This window comes from Oryctolagus cuniculus, chromosome 1 (genome assembly GCF_964237555.1).
Source record: "Oryctolagus cuniculus chromosome 1, mOryCun1.1, whole genome shotgun sequence".
NCBI classification, from domain to species: domain Eukaryota; kingdom Metazoa; phylum Chordata; class Mammalia; order Lagomorpha; family Leporidae; genus Oryctolagus; species Oryctolagus cuniculus.
The window spans coordinates 127,742,433-127,762,795 of NC_091432.1; the positions used below are offsets into that span (position 1 = coordinate 127,742,433).

Consider the following 20,363-nt stretch of genomic DNA (forward strand, 5'->3'; position numbering starts at 1 on the left):
TCAATTTCAAATGGTGATTGAGTTTCTGGGTCAGGAACTTGAACCGCGATGGGGAATGTGTACGACCCAGTCTCATTTCTCTAGAAGCCTGCCATCCAGTTATAGAGACAGGCATTAAACAAACAATTATATGGATAATTAATTACACCTGGGATGAGTGCTCCAAAGATATGAGTGGAAGTCCTGGGAGTAATAAAACATAAACTGAGATGCTAAGCAGGGAAGTGCAGTCTTTGCAGAGGTAATGACATTTAGGTTGAGATGTGAAGGACAAGTAGAAATGCATTCGAAAGAGGAAAGCTTGGGGGAGGAGCACGGCAGGAGCAGGTGCACAACAGTCTCCTAAATGGGACACGCCAAGGGGTTAGTTCAAGGATCTGAAAGACACCAAGGTGATTAGGGCACAGTGAGCTTCAGAGGTGGGTGGTATCCGAGCTGAGGGAAGATTCTGGACTTTTCCTAGGAGAACTTACAAGAGATTTTTTTTTAAAGAGAATCTCATCAGATTGGCATTTTTAAATGTCTTCTTTCATTGCAATTTTGGGATCTATAGATTTAGAGGAGGTGGCAGGGGGTGGGGCATAAAACTGGGTGACACAAGAGGACCAGTTCCAGAAGTAATTACGGTAACTCATGGAAACAGATGAAGGGAAAGATGTTCTTGAGGATAAAGGAGGAGGACATTGGCGTAGACTCCAGGGGAGGGAGAGGCGCTAGAGAGAAGTATAGAGGCTCAGGTGGTAGATCACAGAACCTGGCAACTGATGACACTCGGGGGCCAGGGAGAGGGAGGTGTCGGAGATAATTCCCAGGTTTCTGGCAACAGCAACTCCTCCTCCTCCACATGTCCCCAGTATGTTGTCTGCATCTCCCTTCCCAGCTCATCAGGGGAAGAGAGCACAGGCAGCCCAGAGGACAGAATATTGCAGCATTAACGCTATTTTTACACAGTGAAACCTATAGATAAAAATCTTTCTACTTGTTATATAAGAAGTGGTAAATGTCAGAAGACAGAGTTCCTACAACTCTGGGCTTCCAATTTGTTTCTGGTGCAGCCCTGACACCCGTGTCTTGCTCTGAAGAGCAGCTCACATGGGGAGGGCATCCCTTTGGCCAATGTGTTGGACTGTGTCCTCGGGGGAGACAGAATCTTGTGTGAGCAACAGAGAGAACTCTGTAGAGAATGCGTCTTGAATTTTAGAGAGAAATTGTACTGACTTCTGTTTGAGTATATCTCTTTAATTGTTCTAAATTGAAATACAGTTGGCATCTCATGCCATTCCCCCATTTAAGGTATACAATGCAATAGTTTTTAAAGTGTTCACAGAGTAGATCAACTTATCACCACAGTCAGTGTTAATTAAGACAAGTGAATCACCCCAAAAAGAAACCCTGTGCTCATCACAAGTCTCCATCTCCACCCTTTCTTTTCTTAGTCCTGAGTAACCACTAATCCACTTTCTGTCCCAATAGATTTGCACATCTTGGACATACCATATCAATGGAAGCAAACAGTAGGCCACCTTTTGTGTGTGACTTCTTTTGCTTAGCCTGATGTTTTCAAAGTTTACCTGATTCACAGTGGGTATCATGCATTTTTCATTTTTATGGCCAAATAATATTCCGTTGTATGGATCTGCTTTACTTATTTTCCCATCCATCTGTTGGTGGATATTTGGGTTGTTTCCAATTGTGTTTTATTATGAATAATGTTACTGTGAACATTCTTGAGCTAATTATTTGGGCATATGTTTTCACTTTTCTTGGGTATTTGAAGGGTCTGTAGAAAGTTTATGGAACATATGTATAATGAAAAAACTACAAATGGATTTAAAAAGATTTTTGCACCAAAATAAGCACCTTTAATTCATTTAATTTTATTTTTCCATGAAATCCTTGACTTATCCTCCTATACATTGAGTGGAATTTTCTAGGTTTTTAAATGCTCCATAAAGACAAAATCATACCTGCTTTTAATCCATGTGCCTTTGAACAAAATGTGCTAGACACAGCTTCAGTGAGAAGAAAAAATACCATTAGTGAGCCTGTAGTTTTAAGGATGGAAAGAATACAACTGTAAATATGCTTTCTTGCAAGTACATATTTTAGTTACAATGTTCATGTGGAAGGAAGGGTTAAGGTAGCAACATGTAAATCAATGCTGATTATTCTAGCATGAACTGGGAGTCTGAGTACAAAAGTAAAGGATCATTAAGGAGGTCCTGGGTTTGAGGTGAATCATGGTATTGAAGGTTCCACTGAGTTCACATCCATCACTACTTAACTGACTCAATGCTCTCAAAGAGTTAATGCAACTCCACTCATGTCCTGCAGGTTAAAATAGACTATTGGGAAAACCTAACCTAGGGCTTCGTCATGGAGGTCCTCAGGCCATCACATTCATTCTGCCAACCACAACTATTGGCAGATCACTAATCGATAAGCAAACAGTGACTCTGTGTGCAGCAGGCACAATGCAGAGAGGCCACATGAGCACATGAGCCACGAAAAAAAGACACAGCTGAATGGGAGGCGACAGCCACAGAGAATGCTGAGAGATGGCAGATATCTCTGTCTGAACAAAGCAGCAACACCCTCTGAGGGATGGCAGCTGCAAAGGAAACCCAAGCGAAGACCCTGGCTGCCAGTGTCTGAGCAAGAAGACCAGCCGAGAATGCCACAAAGGGCATTTTTTGACACCAGCAACAACAGGGCCAGAAGACAAACCACCCCCTCCTGTCGACACGGGGGTGTGCCTGGGCTGAAGACCCTCAGTGCCCTTGAGAGAGGAAGATAGATCTGTCTCTGCTTTCTCTCCCCAGCAGAAGTTTGGTGGGCAACACCCTGCCATCGCATGGAGTGAGAATCACAGATTTACAACCAGAGCCTTGCAACTCCTACTTCTCATTAAGGGCAGGCACTCCTACCCTGAGAGGCAACTATGGAAGGCTTCACGGGGAGCAAACACTAACTTTTATTAGTTTCCATTAATCATCTTGTAGTTTCACGCATCCAAACACGGCCGTTTCGCTTTCTCATGCAGAGAAAGAGCCAGCAGTCTGGGTACTCTCCAGAGTTTCTACTATACTCCCACACCCATTCACATGGTATTGATGTGCCTCATTAAGATTAAAATTAGATTATAGGTTCACGATTGAAGACCCTTTTTTTTTTTAAGGATTTGATTTATTTATTTGAAAGGCAGAAGTGCAGAGACAGAGAAATTTTCCATCTGCTGGTTCACTCCCCAAATGGCCACAATGGCCAGGGCTGAGCCAGGCTTTCTATCCTGGTCTAGATTGGAAAGTGGAGCTTCCAGTACTTGGGCACAGCACTCATACAGGATTCAGCAGGAGGCTTAACCCTTTGTGCCACAACAGCAACCTGACACTGAACACTCTTAAGCTCACCTCTCTAGGACTGTAATAAAGATCCATAGAGATCCACAGAAAGTCAGAAACACTAGCAGGTGAAAATTCTTCAAATCTCAGAATTGGGGCTGCAATCCAGACACCAGGCACCACCAGGCCAGGGATGATCAAAGAAGACAACCTGTAGTTAATGAGCCGCTTGGTATTCAAGTTCATCTCTTCATGTGAACATGGACCAGCTGGTTGCCTTGTATGAGGATGGGCTAGAAAATTGATGCAGAGCCCCTTAGCTTGTCAGGGAACTAAGAAGAAGCTGGAAACCAGAAACAAAAAGACCCAGGGTGCTTTCAGCTCCCCAGCTCCAAACTTTCCACACCCTTGATTCACAGAGAGCATCCTGGCTGACTCGTGGTGCTTTGAGCCATGGGGCAGGCAGCAGAATCATGAGCTGCAAGTGGGAGGCTGTGTCCCAGCACTTGGCACTTGGAAGAAGTCAGTAGGAGAAGCCTCTGGCACTATCCTACATGTGTTTCTCTCTCTGTGGCCCCCTACTTCCTCACCTTTCTACCAGGTCTTGTCTCTCAGCAAAGCCATCAGCTCTTCTCCTGAGTTTCAAATCACCATAGGTTGTTTTGCATTAAGTGGATGAAAGGAGGAGGAAAAAAAAAATCTGTTACCAGCTCAAGTACATTTTGCTCTGTTAATCAGCATTTTTTTAAAAATTATCTTTTCCATTCCTTAAGAGAAGTTGGCAGAGGCTCCCAACTGTTTTGAGAAAATGTAACCAGCAAACCATCTGGGGCTGACATTTTCAACATGGCAGCCAGAAGAGCTCATGGCAGGAGCTCTGTGGACACTCAGGAGGAGGTGGGTCTTGCAGGTACCCCCACACCACGCTGGGACACTCGGAGGCCTCCTCCAGATAAGCCAGCGTGCAGCTGAACCCTCTGCCCTCCAGCTTCCTGCAGGCCCCTTCCCTACTGCCTCCCCTCCCAGAGCTTGTATGTATGCACTCAGAGATTGTATCTTGTAATATTAGTAATGGATGTTGACTCGGAGAATATAAAAACGCCCTCCACGTTTGAAGATCCACTCTTGTTAAATAAAACTTAAGACCCCGAGAGACGAGGATGAAAGCACATATATACGTGCACATGTGAAGCAAGAGTGATTGTTTAGCTAACAAGACTGGGAGTTACGACTTCTTAATAACTAGGTCAGCCAAGGGCAGTTAAGGGAATTACAAAGAACAGCTTAGAATCCCCGGTGTGTCCCTCCAGGCCTCCTAAACACCAGCAGAGCCAAAGTCCACCTAATATCTATTACTGCTGCTCAAGTCAGGTCCCATGGCTGCAGCCCTCCTCCTTGTTAACCACAAAACAGTGCTCATGGACGCCATCTGGCCCACGTCAGGACACAGATGACTGCCCACTTCCTCTAATTACCTTCCAGGAAAACTACCCCATCTCTTCCTCATTTAGGTTCACGCCACATACTTCACGCCAGGTGAAGCGCTCTTCAACCAGCTACATTTTTCTCAAAGCAAGGACTTTCTTTGTGTTCACCCTTGTCACTACTCTGTGTCTTTCCCACCCAAAATTAATACAACTGGGACCAAAACTAGACAATCCCTACAACAAGTATGTGAGCTCAAATTCCTGCAATCCTTCACTGCCTGCATTCTCGCCTGTCAGCCAATGGTCACTAGAATATAAGAAAACATCAGAGAAAATCAAAATAAATTAGAACAGATGCATCTATGTGTGTTCATAATAGAGGCTTAACTCTAAGGTAAGGCTTGCAGTAAGAATTGTGGCTTATAATCAGAAAATATTTCTATTCAAAACATACTTATTGTGTGTCTGTCCTGAACCTAGAACTATGCAGGGCCACAGACACTGAGATGGGGCCCCCGACCTCAGTAATTCAGTCTGGGCAGTGAGATTCCAGGACAGCTACCCTACTAGTGAGGCAGCTGTCTTCTGAGAAAGAAGCGTGTGTGGCCAAGACCAGATGACTTCCTGCTGGCTTCTGAAGGTACAGTAGGAGTTGCTTGGATCAGGAAATGTAGGAAGAAGTATGCCAGCAGAGGGCAGACTAGAGGAATGTCTCAGAGGCACTGAGCAGTGTAGACTTGACTTGAATTCTGTAGGAAGAGCTAAAGAAAAGAGTACCCGTGGAACAGCGCAAGTCAGAGAGGTCAACAGGGTATGTTCAGGAAGGGCCCCATGCTCTGGAAGCTAAAACGAGATTGTATCTACTGATGCTCTGGACGTTGGAAGTAATGAGAGGCATGGTGAGACTTTTCAGTACCCGAGTCCCGGGCTCAGAGTTGTAGTATAGCATTCTGCAGGGGGTGGGATTCCAGGTGTGACTAGAGCAGATGCTGGGGCAGCCACGGTGACATTCAAAGGAGCCACCTCTGCTATAATCACACAGACCTGGCTGGACCCTCCTCACCACCTTGCAATCAACCCTTCCTCACCCCAGCACCTAGGGACCTCCATTCCATTTACCACCCCTACAGTGTTGCCTTGACTTTTCCAGAATGTCCCGTAAAAGGACTCGTACAGTAATGGGCTTCTTGAGTCCGATTCCTTTCAATTAGCACAACACACCTGAGATTCATCTACCCTGTCGCAGCTATTACTGGAGCCTTCCTTGTGAGGGGTGAGAAACATTCCATTCTATGAATGTAGCACTGTTGCATTAGCCACTCCCCAGCTGAAGAACAGTCGGGTTCTTTTCAACATTCTAGAGATTATAAATAAAGCTGCTATAAATCTTCGCATGTAGGTTTTATGGAAACAAGGCTTTCTTTTAACTCGGGCAAATGTCTAAGACTAGAATTGCTGGGTTGCCTGGTAAATGTGTGTTTAATTTTACAAAAGCTGCCAAACTCTCTTATAAAGTGATTGTATTATTTTTGCATCTCCACCAAAATGCATGTGAGTTCCAGTTACTGCATATCCTTGCCAGCACTTGAAATTATCAGTTTGATGTTTTATTGTTTTCAGGCTAGACAAAGTGATAAGCCTGTAATTGTGTCCCATTGTGGCTTTGATCTGCATTTTCTTAATAACTGATGCTGTTGAGTATTGACTATCTGTTGACCAAAAACATTGGTTGGCACATAGTGGGTGCTTGGCATATTTTACATAAATCATTGCCATCATTATCATACTCTTTATTTTTTCAAAAGGGGATGAGGAACTCTGTCAAAATGACAATTGTATAGAAGAAATATTAAGGAGAAAGAAGAGGTGGGTCTTCATTAATATGGGGGTGAGTGGTTCTCTCCAGCTTCTGCACTGGGCTGTCCAGCAACGTGTGATGCCAGCTGGTGAGACAAGGCTCATAGGAAGAGGAGCAGTGTAGGAAACAAAGATACCAATTCCGGTGTTGGACATGGTGAGCCGGTGATAGCTCTGGGGACATCAAGTAGAAATACCTGCAGGCCACCAGAGGGACTTTGCCTTGGTCATCACTGTGCTCCCAGCACTGACAAATTTGGAAATTAATAGCCTATCATCTTGCTTGATATGTGCACTGTCTTGTTTCTCATCTATAGCCCAAACTATAGATACGGATATGCCTTTCTGGAGATTGGCCCTCCCAAGTTCACAACGATAATGAGTAGTTTTCCAGGACCTAAACTCATACTCTCTGAAGCCTATTTCAAGCACTTACTGGGAATTAGGAAAGCGTGCTCCCCTGTTGGGCAGATGTCACTTCTTGTGACAGCTGCTGTGCTGGACTGGCTCACATGGTTTGCCAAGAGGAGCACATGGTGGATTTTTTTAAAATCACATTTTCTTTATTGATTAGCTGATATATATATATATATAATATTTTTAAAGGTTGTTATTTAATGAATACAAATTTCATAGGTACAGCTTTTAGGAATATAGAGGTTCTTCCCCCCATTCCCACCCTCCCACCCCAACTCCCGTGCCACTTCTTACTCCCTCTCCCATTCCATTTTTCATTAAGATTTGTTTTTAATTCACTTTACATACAGAAGACCCACTCTATTCTAAGTAGAGATTTCAACTGTTTGCACCCACACAGACACACAAAGTATAAAGTACTGTTTGAAGACAGGTTTTACTGTTAATTCTCATAGTACACCTCATTAAGGACAGAGGTCCTACATGGGGAGTAAGTGCACAGTGACTCCTGTTGTTGATTTAACAATTAGCACTCTTTTTTTATGTCAGTGACCACTCAAGGCTCTTGACATGAGCTGCCAAGGTCCATAAACTCTGTCGGTATTTAGACAGGGCCATATGCAAAGTGGAATTCTCTCCTCCCTTCAGAAAAAAGTACATCCTTCTTTGATAGTCCCTTCTATAAAAAATACTTTTAAATTTCATCAGCTAATGGGCACTTAGGTTGTTTCCATTTCTTGGCTATAGTAGTGCTGCAATAAACCTGGGAGTGCAGGTGTCTCTTTGACAGAGTGATTCCATTTCCATGGGTATATATCCAAGAGTGGCCTTGCTGGATCACATGGTGGTTCTGTTTTTAGTGTTTTAAGGAACCGTTCATACCATATCATGATGGCTGCACTTGTTTACATTCCCACCATCAGTGTGCAAGTGTTTCCTTTTCTCCACATCTTTGCCAACACTTGTTATCTCTTTTTTTTCATTTTCAATTATCTTTATATACAGAAGATCAATTTAGTATATATTAAGTAAAGATTTCAACAGTTTGCACCCACACAGAAACACAAAGTGTAAAGTACTGTTTGAGTACTAGTTATAGCATTATTTCACATTGTACAACACATTAAGGACAGAGATCCTACATGAGGAGTAAGTACACAGTGACTCCTGTTGTTGACTCAACAAATTGACACTCTTGTTTATGGTGTCAGTAATCTCCCTAGGCTCTAGTCATGAGTTTCCAAGGCTATGGAAGCCTTTTGAGTTTGCTGACTCTGATCATATTTAGACAAGGTCATAGTCAAAGTGGAAGTTCTCTCCTCCCTTCAGAGAAAGGTACCTCCTTCTTTGATGGCCTGTTCTTTCCACTGGGATCTCACTCGCAGAGATCTTTCATTTAGGTCTATTTTTTTTTCTGAGTGTCTTGGCTTTCCATGCCTAAAATACTCTCATGGACTCTTCAGCCAGATCACATGGTGGATTTTAACCCCCAGCCCCGCCCCCCAGACAAGTGCTTTGGGCAGGGCACAAGTATATGTGGAGATCTTGCCTTAATACCAACTCCAGTGCTGCTTCAGCTATGTCACAATGCTTCTGATTCAACTGATCGACCCAACTGAGCCTCGTTAATAATGGCCAAGCCTCATTTATAGGCTACTGACTAAGGCAGAAGGAAATTTCAACGGATAACCTTCCCCAGGTATAAATAGATCAACTCTGAATTAGGTCTGTCCCAATTTTAAGGTGTGGTGTGATCATTATCCATTTCATGGTGCCTGTCAAGTGTGAAAATCACGTGCATGTTGAATATGGTACTAAGCAGAAGTGAGCAGATGCAATGAGATGAAATTTAAAATTTGTACTGAGTCATGGGTATTTACTGTTTACAAATTTCACTTTGGATTCACCTGCCACATTTTCTACAGAGGAGCACATGCATGTATGAACTGATGTGATTACATCCCACTTCTCAAGATCTGCACACAATAGCCCTCCCTTACCTGCTGTTGTATTTTCCACAGTCAACTGCCTTCCAACAATGAGTGAAAAATTCCTCAACTAAACATCGCCCGTTTGAAACTGTGTGCCTTTCAGAGCAACGTGAAAAAATCACTAGCCATCCTGCTGCGTCTCTCCCAGGGTAGTGGTTCATCCCTTTGTCCAGCAGTCCACCTCTGCCTTCACTGGACACTGAGTACCCTGGCACTTACCAGACGAACTGTCTCAGTGGTGTAGGCCTTGTGTTAACATAACCTTGCCTAACCCTGGCCCCAAAGGGCAAGAGTAGTGAGGCTGGCAACACAATTACACTAAAGAGGAGCTGTGTAGTGCTTTCTTTACGTGCAAAAGTGAACATTCTCAACTTAACCAAGAAAGGAAAATAATCAGATGCTGAGGTTGCTAAGGTCTAGAGAGAGAGAGAGAGAGAGAGAGAGACCATTCTCATAACTTTCATTGTAGTCCATTGTCATAACTGCTCTATTTTATTCTACTCTTGTGAAGTTCTTATTGTGCCTGACATAAATTAAACTTTATCATTGGTATATATGTATACATGTTATAGATGGGGTTCACAACTACACCTGGTTTCAGACAGCCACTGGGGTTCTTGGAACACAGCCCTTTATGGGAAAGAGGCGGTAATGGTAAAAACTCAATCTTTATGGTAAGGCAAGGGATCTAAATCTTTCTGCTCCCTACTCCCTACTTTACTTTCCTACTCTTGCACCTTAGGGGAGGAGACAGTTCACTAGGAGGGTGAGGGGATGAGGGGGTGTGGGGGGGATACTCTTTGTTAACCGTTTCCTCCCAAACGTGAGGGACTGAGGTGGCTGAAGAGAAAACGAGATACAGGCATGTCTCGGCAAGAGGTCTTAGTTACCCCACGCCAAGTTAACCCTGACCCCAGAGACCAAGAGTAGGAAGCACAGACTTCCCAAATGCTCAGAGACTCAGACACCCGGTCCTGGTTTTTGAGATGCCAACAATTCCATATGAAACCGCCTGTGCATGGAGTAAAGGGAGAAGTGATAATAATGTCTCCCATTCCTAACACAAGCCGTGCACTGTGCTGAGAACTTTACACACATCAACTCGCTTATCTTCACAACATTACCCCAGTAACCCCATTTCACAGATGAGCAAACAGAGGCATGGAGAGATACAGACCACACAGAGCAGTAAATGGCAGAGCCCACGTCCCAACCAGTCAGCTGCTGTGCCACTCTGCCTCTGTAAAGGAAGTGTTTATGCCCGGTGTATATGTTAGTTCACATAGACCTGGATGGGTTTATATAAAACCCTACCTGAGGAGGCCAGAAAGATTTAGGAGGCTCAAATCCTGCCCCTCACTGTGCCTTGAAGAAAGGGAAACAGTCTCCATTTCATCTGGCACACGGAAGAGAAGCTTGTGATGTTGCGTATCAAAGTTGGCCCTTACACGAGACAGAATACTTCAAGGAAGAGAAGGAGGGCCGTCCTCCCCGGCAGACAGAACAGACACAGTGCAGATTCCAATGGCCAAGGCGACAAAGGGAAAATTAACACACCCGCTGCCAGCCTGCTGCTTCTTGACCGGGCGCCGTTGTCACTGGGAGAGGCACGGTCCTCCCGGGAGCGCCTTTGACACTCTGCAGCCTGCATGTGGGGACTTGCTGGAGTCAAGGACCAGCCTTCCGCACAGCCCTTCCCTGCCTTTCTCTTTCATCAGCATGCTGACGGCTGCAACCTCTGTAGTATAAGGAGGGACAGCCTGTGCTTTTGACTACAACATAGCAAGACCTCTTATCCCCGGGATATCCTGCGATACAGAAAAACAAAATCTCACCAGCAAGAGGCCTTGGCGAGCGTGGATCTTGTACATGGTGAGCTGCGAACCAACAGACTTTCCATTCACCCTTCAAGTGGGGGCCGTGAGTCAGGCCCCTGCGTACTCTTGGTCAGACAGGCAGTCCTTCCAGGTGGTTGGCAAACAGTCCAGCAGCTACTGTACTTGGCAAACAGACCTTAAGCTCATTGCAGGGCCCAAACATAGTCGCTTAGCTTGAGATGAAAGGGCAAGATCCAGGCCTTCCAAATTAGCTTGAGTCTCACACCTTCATCTGCAGTGGAGGCTGGAGGCGGGTGGCAAGGGATTCATCCAGGTTATTCCCCAGCCAGCCATGCCGGGCTGGCCTGAGAAAGTTCGCAGCATGAAGAGCTGTGCAGCCTGAAGACTTGAGGGGACAGGAATGGTGAGTGCTTCCTTTCCGGGGCGTACAGTTAGAACTTAACCCTTTGCCCAAGAGTCCTTCCGAGCAGACTTCCCGTACCCAATTAAAACTCAGTGAAAGCCAGCCTGCTGTTAGGACACACTCAAAAAGCTCAACAGCACTCAAGTGGCAAAGGGTATAATTCCCATCTCCGTCAAAATGCCAGACAAGTGGGCCGGAACCAGGCTGTCTGGTTCTCACCGGCCGCTGCACTCTCCTGACTGACAAGCACAGGGAGCACAGAGAGGATGAGAGCACCGAGGAAGGCTTCCCTGGGTGGGCACTGCAGCACCACCAGAGTGGACAAGCCCGGCCTCTGCCGACAGACAGAGCCCTGCATCACATAATCTCTAAGGAACCCACAGGGTTCTCAAAACTCTCCAGGAACGGAGAGCTCTCTGGTCCCCCTGGCAACCCAGGCCGTGCTCTCCCATAGGGCCATGTCAGCAGGGCTAGGCCACCCAGGCATTCTAAAAGTTGTAGACCTAATTGCTGCTGTCGCTCCCTTCAGCCCTGGGGTAGAGAGCGAAAGGAGCCACTATAGTTACATGGTTCTCTAAATAGGTTTTCTCTACTTTTGCACTGTTGCCCACCCCCAAGACACCCTGGGAGACTGTTTACTGCATGTCACTCATTTAATGGTGCCATCAAGAAACCTCTGAAAGGCCTTCCCTGCAATCAACACTTACCGTGACTCATGCCTAAGGGGCCCTTATTTCTTCCCAGGCCACATGAGACACGAAGTCAGCCAGCCTCCTAGGAGGGCAAGCTTCACACGGCCATTCTTCCACAGCAGGCCAGAGTCTGGCAAGCAATGGCAGTGCGCACAACTGCAGGGTGAAAGAGGCCCAGACACCAAATGGAGTAACCGAGAACACATTATACACTGCGCTGTGTGTGTGAGTGTATGTGTATGCAAGTGTGTATGTGACTATATTGTGTGAGAGAATGTGTGTGTATATGAATGTGTGTAACTGTATATGTGTGTGAGAGTTTGTGTGTATGTGTGTGTGACTGTGTATGTGTGTGACTGTGAAAGACTGAGCATATGTGAATGTGAGTTTGTGTGTTGTGTGTGTGACTGAGTGTATGTGTGTGTGAAACTATGTGTATGTGATTGTATGTATGAATGTGTGTGACTATGTATGTGTATATATGTCAGTACATGTGTCATTGTGTATGTGTTACTGTATATATGAGTGTAGGTGAATGTGTGTGTGACTGCATGTGTGTGAGACTGTGAGTGTATGTGAGTGTGTGTATGAATGTGTGTGTAACTGTATAAGTGTATTGTGAAATTGTGTGCATGTGTGGCTGTATGTGTGTGTATATGTGAGTGTATTGTGTATGTGTGTATGAGATTGTGTATGTGTGTGAGAGAATGTGAGTGTGTGTGTATGAATGTGTGTGACGGTATATGTGTGTGTATGTGTGTTAAACTGTGTGTATGCATATGAGTATGTGTATAAGTGTGTATGTGTATGAGCATATGTGAATATGTGTGACTTTGTGTATATGAGTTGTGTCATTATATATTTGTATGACTGTGTTTGGGAGTGTGTGTGTGAGTGTGAGTTTGTAAATATGTGTGTGAATGTGTGTGTGACTATGTGTGTATGTGAGTGTGTGTGAGTGTGTGAGACTGTGCATGAGTGTGTGTGAGTGTATATGTGTGAGACTGTGTGAGTGTGTGAATGTATGTGACTATGTGTGTGTATGGGTGACTGTATTTATTTGTGTGATTGTGTGAGACACTGTGAGTCTGTATATGTGTATGTGACTGTGTGTGAATGTGTGTGTGACTGTGTATCTGTATTTGATTATATGTGTGAGTGATGTGTGTGAGACTAGGGATGTGGGTGTGAGAGTATATGAGTGTGTGACTACACATGTGTGTGTATGTGTGTGTGTTTGACTATAGGTATTTGTATGTGTGTGAGACTAGGTGTGCGGGTGTGAGAATGTATGAGTGTGTGACTATGCATGTGTGTGTATGTGTATGTGTGAGAGTGTATGTGAGTGACTATGCATGTGTGTATGTGTATGTGTGAGAGTGTATGTGACTATACATGTGTGTGTATGTGTGACTATGTGTGTGTGTCTGAGTTTGAGAGTGTGTGAGAATGTATGAATGTGTGACTACGCATGTGTGTGTATGTGTATGTGTGAGAGTGTGAGTGACTATGCATGTGTGTGTATGTGTGACTATGTGTGTGTGTCTGAGTTTGAGAGTGTGTGAGAATGTATGAATGTGTGACTACGCATGTGTGTGTATGTGTGAGAGTGTGAGTGTGTGACTATGTGTGCATGTCTGCATGAGGGTGAGTGTGTGAGAATGTATACTGAGTCAAGGTCCTTTGATGGCTTCAAAGAAGTGAAGCTGAAGACATAGGCCCTGGCCCAGAGCCACGATTCTGGGTCTCACTGACCGCCCTGATATTTCCCTGGCCTGCTCATGTCCCCTGTCCAGCAAAGGAAATAACAATGATAGGATGCAGGTCAGAGCGAGGCCATTCCAAGTCCAGAAGTCTACACTTAGCACTAAAACCAGAGAAATGTGTGTTACCTGCCTGCTCTCTGAGGTTCTTCCTGTGTGAGCTCCTGATCCCCATGGAGAAGGAGTTTCAAGTCCGCCTCTGCGATCCAGCTGTGAGCTTTTACTTAGGCCGGGTGAAGAGGTGTCTCTGCCTCCACGATCTCCCACAGAGGGCCTTCAGCACCTCGTGACTCAGCAGCAGCAGCCTTCAATCCTTGTCTCTCAGGATGCGTTATGGGGATAAATGACCCTGTTAACAGAGACAAATAACAACAGAGGGAGAGAGAAATGAAGAAGTATGAGGCTGAGATATGAAATACGATGGGAGCCAATGAGGTAGAAATATACAAGAAGGCAGGAGCAGGCAGCAAGGATGACCAAGAAGGCTGTGATCTCAACATGGAATCCGGAGACTGCCAGGCCCTGCTAGCAGGCAGGTAGGCTCAGAGCAGGGCAGGCACCGAAAGCTGGGATTCTCCTGCTCCTCTCAGTCCTGCATTGCAGGGTGAGGGTATGGTGGGATGAACCAGGGCTGTGACATCAGGCAAGCTCAAGGCTGAATTCAAGCCCGCCGGTTGGCAGCTGTGTGTCTGCATCACTCTGCCACTCTGTCAGTGCTTTTGGGGGACCCCAGGCTGAGTCAGGGTGCTTCAGAGAAAAGTGGTTCCCGGCAGGTGAGGCCACTTCCCAGTGTGGCGTCTTTCTACTGAGTGTGGTTTGCAAGAGTAGGAGGCTAAATGAGACAGGTGCCGGGACAATGGCAAATGTACCTGCCTCCCCTTTCCCTCTCTCGATTCCACTTCACCTACTGACTTCTTCTCCTTGTGTGGATTTTCCCCACAGTGCATTGCCTCTTCCTCCTCCTCCTCATCTCCCTGTTCCCTTACTTGTACACACTCTACTCTCATGGTGTCTCACCTTCCAAAGCCCCTGCCCAGTATTCACAGCCTGGGAATGGCCCCTCTCTACCACAAGGAAGAGGGTGATCTGTGCAAACCATGGGATGGCACAGAAATGAGCTCACGCGACGTCCGAGGTGAGGTCATCGCAGCTGTGATGTTTCTGCTTTGCATTCTCTCAGGAGCATCGCCCCAGAAGTTCAGCTGACGCTCCTGAGGCAGCACTGGGGGTGGGGGTGGGAGATGCTGCAGCCTACCATGGACTGCTCGTGTGAGACCCGTGTTGGAAATGCATCACTGGGTGATGACAGGCACCCGTAGCCTCCACTTGACTGCAACCTCCTGGAGAGGTCCATGCTGGAATCACACAGCCTGGTCACTCCTGGGCTCCTGAACCACAGAGGGCTGCGACATGGCGAAGGCACATTGCTGGGGAAATGTCCCACACAGGAACAGAGAAGCGATGAGCCTTCTCCTGCTGTGTGTCTCAGATTCCCACCACCTTTCTCTATCAGTGTCCTTGCTATATCCCCACTAGGATAACAAAGTGTGTGCCTTTGTCTCTGGGACAGACATTCAGAGCTTGTCCCCACTGACTGAACACTTTCTTTTCCATTCAAATTGAATATTACACCAAGAACAAATGTCTTTCCTACAAGTAAACTCACTAAAAGCTCCTTATCTTTGATTTACACTTTGCTTTAGAATTTCTTAGGGATTTTCACATTCAACATTTGCCTTCTCCAGCATCATTATGTGGAAGGGAAAAATATTAGTCCCATTTTACAAATGAGTACATTGAGGACCAATGCATTTAACTGGTTAGCACAAAGATAATTACTTAGTAGCAAAATCAGGACTGGAGACCTGGCATTTTCTCTACTACTCTGATTTTTTAATTGAATGTCCATTTAGATTCTACCTTTATGACAAGAAGCCTAAGTAATTCAGTAGGGGCTCAATGGCCACAGATTTTTCTAAAGATGAAGTACTTGTGAATGTGTCCAGGGGAACAATGAAATGCTACCAGTTGTTCTAGTTATCTGCTGCTGCATAACAAAGCAATATTTAGCATCTCAAAACAAGGACATGTTATTATCACTCATAGTTCTGGGAGGTTATGGGCTCAAACTGGTGGTTCCCACCCAGGATCTTGCATAATGTTATAGTCCTGTGGTGGATGAAGTGTCTTCCCAACCATGCAGTGGGGCTAGGATGGCTGGGAACCTTGGGAGTTTGTTGAGCACATCTCTCTTTCTCTCCCTACAGAGGGCAGCTCCCCATGGCTAGCATTCTTATGGTAATCTTAAGCAATAACTTAAGTCTTTGAAGAGGTGACCCCAGGAGCACAGGTGTTCTTAGAATTCAACTTCAGAAGTCCTAGAATGGGGCTGAAACTGTGGTATAGCAGGTGAAGCTGCTGCCTGCAGTGCTGGCATCCCATATGGGCGCCGGTTCAAGTCCTGGTTGCTCCGCTTCCAAGGCAGCTCTCTGCTGTTGCCTGGGAAGGCAGTGGAGGATGGCCCAAGTCCTTGGGCCCCTGTACCCACATGGGAGGCCCAGAGGAAGCTCCTGGATACTGGCCTCAGATCAGCACAGCTCTGGCCGTTGCGGCCAATTGGGGAGTGAACCAGTGGATGGAGGACCTCTCTGTCTCACTGCCTCTCCTTCTCTCTCTATGTAACTCTGACATTCAACTAAATAAATAAATCCTTAAAAAATAAATCTTGAAATACAGCTCCCATCACTCTTGTAGTTAAGCAGGTTAGGAAGGCCATACAAATGCAAGGGAAGGGTAGAAATCGACTCCACCTCAATGGGGCAATGCTTCCAAGCAAGGCAGGGAAGGGTAGCATGTGTCTGGAGGATGAGCTACCACAGTCCACCCTTCACTCCAACAATGTATCAACTCTCTTACACAAAAGATATTCATCCTCTCCCAAGGCCAGTAAAGTTCCATCCTATTATAGAAACACCTCAAAATGAAGCTTTCGTCATCTAAGTTAGGCGTAGGTGCAAATAAGCCTCTCTTGATAGAACTCTTTGGGGTGTATCTTCTTGGATACACTGTGAAATAAAGCTAGCCATGTGCCCACTCACCCACCCCATAACATAAGGCAGGTGCAGGATAACCACAATACGCCTTGTTCCAAAAGAGAAGAATAAGTAATACATGACAGTCATAGTTTTGTAATAATCTTATGTACATGTTGAAATATCTTGGTTAAGGCCTAGTCCTAATTAAAAAAAATCTTTGTTCTTCCTTCTGAACTCTTACTTCCATCCATCTCATTTTCTCTGCTTTTCCATAAGAAATAACCTCTGTTTTAAACTTAGCACTTTCCTCAATTCTTAAAGACCACTTTCTATAATGTCGATTTTACTGTAAGGCCAAGTTGATAGAATTCCTTTAACAATTTTGTGGGCTTCCTGCTTATCACATTATAAGTCACTCCCTGAAAAAAGCTCTTGTCCTATTTTTTTTTTCTTTCAGAGACAGTCCCCTTCCCTGTTCTCCATTGGCCTTAGGGTCACAGTCACACTATCACTTGTAACCCATGCAAATAGAATGAAATAAAGTTTGGGGTTTGCTCATGTCTAGAGGGATAATTTGACAACAGATTAAGGAAATCTTAGAGACAGCATTAAGTTCTTACATTTCTGATTTTTTATTTTTTTATTTAAAAGGCGAAGAGAGAGAGAGAGAGAGAGAGAGAGATCCTCCATTTGCTGGTTACTCCCCAAATGATCACAACAGCTGAGGCTGGGCCAGGCCACAGCCAGGTGCCTGCTGGAAGTCCCTACAGGTCTCCCACAAGGGTAGCAGGGGCCCAGGTAACTTGGGCCATCTTCCACTGCTTTCTTGGGAGCAATAATAGGGAGCTGGGTCAGAATCAGAGCAGCCAGCACCCTAACTGGCGTTCATATGGGATGGCGGCACTGCAGGTGGCAGACTATGCCACCTTTGAATATTTATTCCTAGCTTCCACATAGGACATCAAAAGTCATAATTTAATACCTGCTTGTTGAACACATGAAAGAGTATATGGACACAGATAGTTTGAGAAGTTGGAGGAGAATTTTCTATGGGAATTATGGTTTGCTAGAGCTCCCTAGACAAAAATATCACAGATTGTGTGATTTAAGAACAGAATTATTTTTTTCTTACAATTCTGGAGGCTGAAGTCCAAGATAAAGGTGTCAGCAGCTTTGATTTATGTTCCAAACCCTTGCTCTGTGGTTTAAAGATGGCTGTCTTCTCACTGTGCACTCGCAAGGCCTTTCTCTGTGCAAACACGTTCCTGGTGTCTCCTTCTCTTCTTATAAGGACACCTGCCAATAGCATATTACATTGAACCCTTATGACCTCATTATACTTTAATTATTTCTTCAAGTGAACAAAGAGGGGAATTGGAGCCTCAACATATTAATTTGAGGGGGAGACACAATTTTATCTACTAATGGAACACATTAGGAGGATGCCTGTGCTATTTTCTAAGGTGTATTTATTTTAAAGTAAAACTTCCTAATTTTTTATGGATTGGGTTCTGAAGGTCCTTGGCCTTGCAGAAATTTCTCACAAAAATAAATATGTGTACTTTTCTAGTAATTCTGAGGGTTATACATTTGCTGTTCTAACCTCTATATGCACCTGAGAAAGAGGCTTTTGTTTTTTAAGACACTGAGTCCCATACTAAAAGGCTTTGCTGTGATTCATGTTGAGTGAGTGTCAGGCATAGGTATCTGTAGCATTCTCCATTTGATTCTTATGTGCAGCCAAGATTGAGAAATCACTGGTCCAAAGCTTTTCTATTTAAGTTGTGGTCAGAAGATCAGCAGAATTGGCATCACCTGGGAACACACTAGAAGTGCAGAGTGTAAGCCACACCCATACCTACACAATCTACAGAACCTTCATTTTAGCAGTACCTGCAGGATTTTTGTATGGGATGCCCATTAAGCCCAAGAAGCATTTAGTCTACAGTTTTCTTCAAATCATGAAAGGGACTTGTAACCAGAAAAAAACCTCAAAACTACAGAAAAAAATGTTTTCAGTATGTGATGCTAGGGTTGCCTACATAGCAGTCCTGATTCTGTTGTTTGTTACTGGGTTCACACTATTTTAGAGACAAGGCTATGTTAAGGCCAGTTATGAACAACTAATCTGCAAAGTAACAGCAACACAAATTGCATCCTGGTTCAGCCTACATATGACCTATTACTCATCTCTGCTGTAACTATTATGGATAATTACTCAACAACCGGCCTTATTTGTCTACACAACATTCTCCTTCAATAATACAGATAGTTCTCAGTAAAGAAGATAGTGATTGTGTTGTATAGTATTGAAAAAGATTTAAAAGGTCAGAAGAGAAGGAGAGCAGGGGACTATGGAAGAAAATAAGGAGTAAGAATAAGAAGTAACTCCTGTGAAGAGGAGAAAGTTACCAGGAAATTGCTCTATATAAATTACTAGATAAATTGTATGGGATAAATTACTCTGAAATAATGTGATGATAATTTGATGAAAATCGTCTCACTGAACGTCTCAGCTACTTTTTTCATTTTGAAATTGTATGTAATGGGATGTGTTTCTGATCAGTAAAATATATACATCCTGATAATCCTAGTGTTTTACCTGGAATATTTAATCCATTTGTAGTAAAAGTAATTACTGAATGATGTAGATGTCTACCTACAAGATTACTATTCATTTCTTTTTGATTGATCTGTTTCATATTTCTTGTCCCTCCTTTATTGACTTTTAATTTTGGTTAATCTTTATTATTATTTCACTTCCTCCCCCCATTAGCTTATTAGCCATAATTCTTTAGTGAGTAACCCCAGAGATTATAGCCTATATTTTAACTAATAACATCATAATGAATTTTATGAGATTTATCACTGACTCTCAATGCTACAATCGTAGACTATTTTAAATATTTATTTATTTATTTATTTGAAAGGCAGAGTTACAGAAAGGCAGAGGCAAAGGCAGAGACAAACAGAAAGAGAGGTCTTCCATCCACTGATTCACTCCTCAGATGGCTGCAATGGCAGGAGCTCCACCAATCTGAAGCTTGGAGCCAAGAGCTTCTTCCAGGTCTCCCATGTGAGTACAGGGGACCAAGGATTGTGCCACCTTCCACTGCTTTCCTAGGCCATAGAAGAGAGTTGAATCAGAAGTGGAGCAGTCAGGTCTCAAACCAGCACCTATATGGGATGCTGGCACGGCAAATGGTGGCTTTACCTGCTACACTGCAGCACCAGCTCCTAGAATATTTTAAATCTATCATCACTCCTCACAAATTTTGTGTTTTAATTAGTATACACTTTAATCCTATGTTTATTTTAAATGCTGGCAGACAAGAAGTTATTATCATTTGGTGTAGGTAATATTAATTTGTATCTACATATTAACACTATATTGTTGTTCACTTTTTTCTGCATTTGCTTGGATTTTTGGGTTACACTTCTGTATAAAGAATTCCTGTCACTAATTCTTTTAGAACACATATGCTGTTAAAAAGATCTCATATTTTACAGCTGTAAATGTATTCAATTTTTCAAGAATAATTTCACTAGATTTATCACTCCATATTGACAGAGTTACTTTGAAGTTTGCTCATTCAGCC

The 20,363-nt window shown here is 44.2% G+C and overlaps 1 protein-coding gene across 1 annotated transcript in view; it reads right to left on the bottom strand.

Annotated features, from left to right (window-relative positions):
• Positions 1-20,363, bottom strand: part of OPCML (opioid binding protein/cell adhesion molecule like) — a 1,351,977-nt gene that overhangs the window by 1,299,204 nt on the left and 32,410 nt on the right. Inside the window, exons 3-4 of the mRNA XM_070048365.1 lie at positions 17,897-18,060; positions 13,859-14,078 (exon numbers count right to left, since the gene is read on the bottom strand). The gene's annotated coding sequence lies outside the window, so the exon portion shown is untranslated. The remainder of the gene's footprint in view (positions 1-13,858; positions 14,079-17,896; positions 18,061-20,363) is intronic.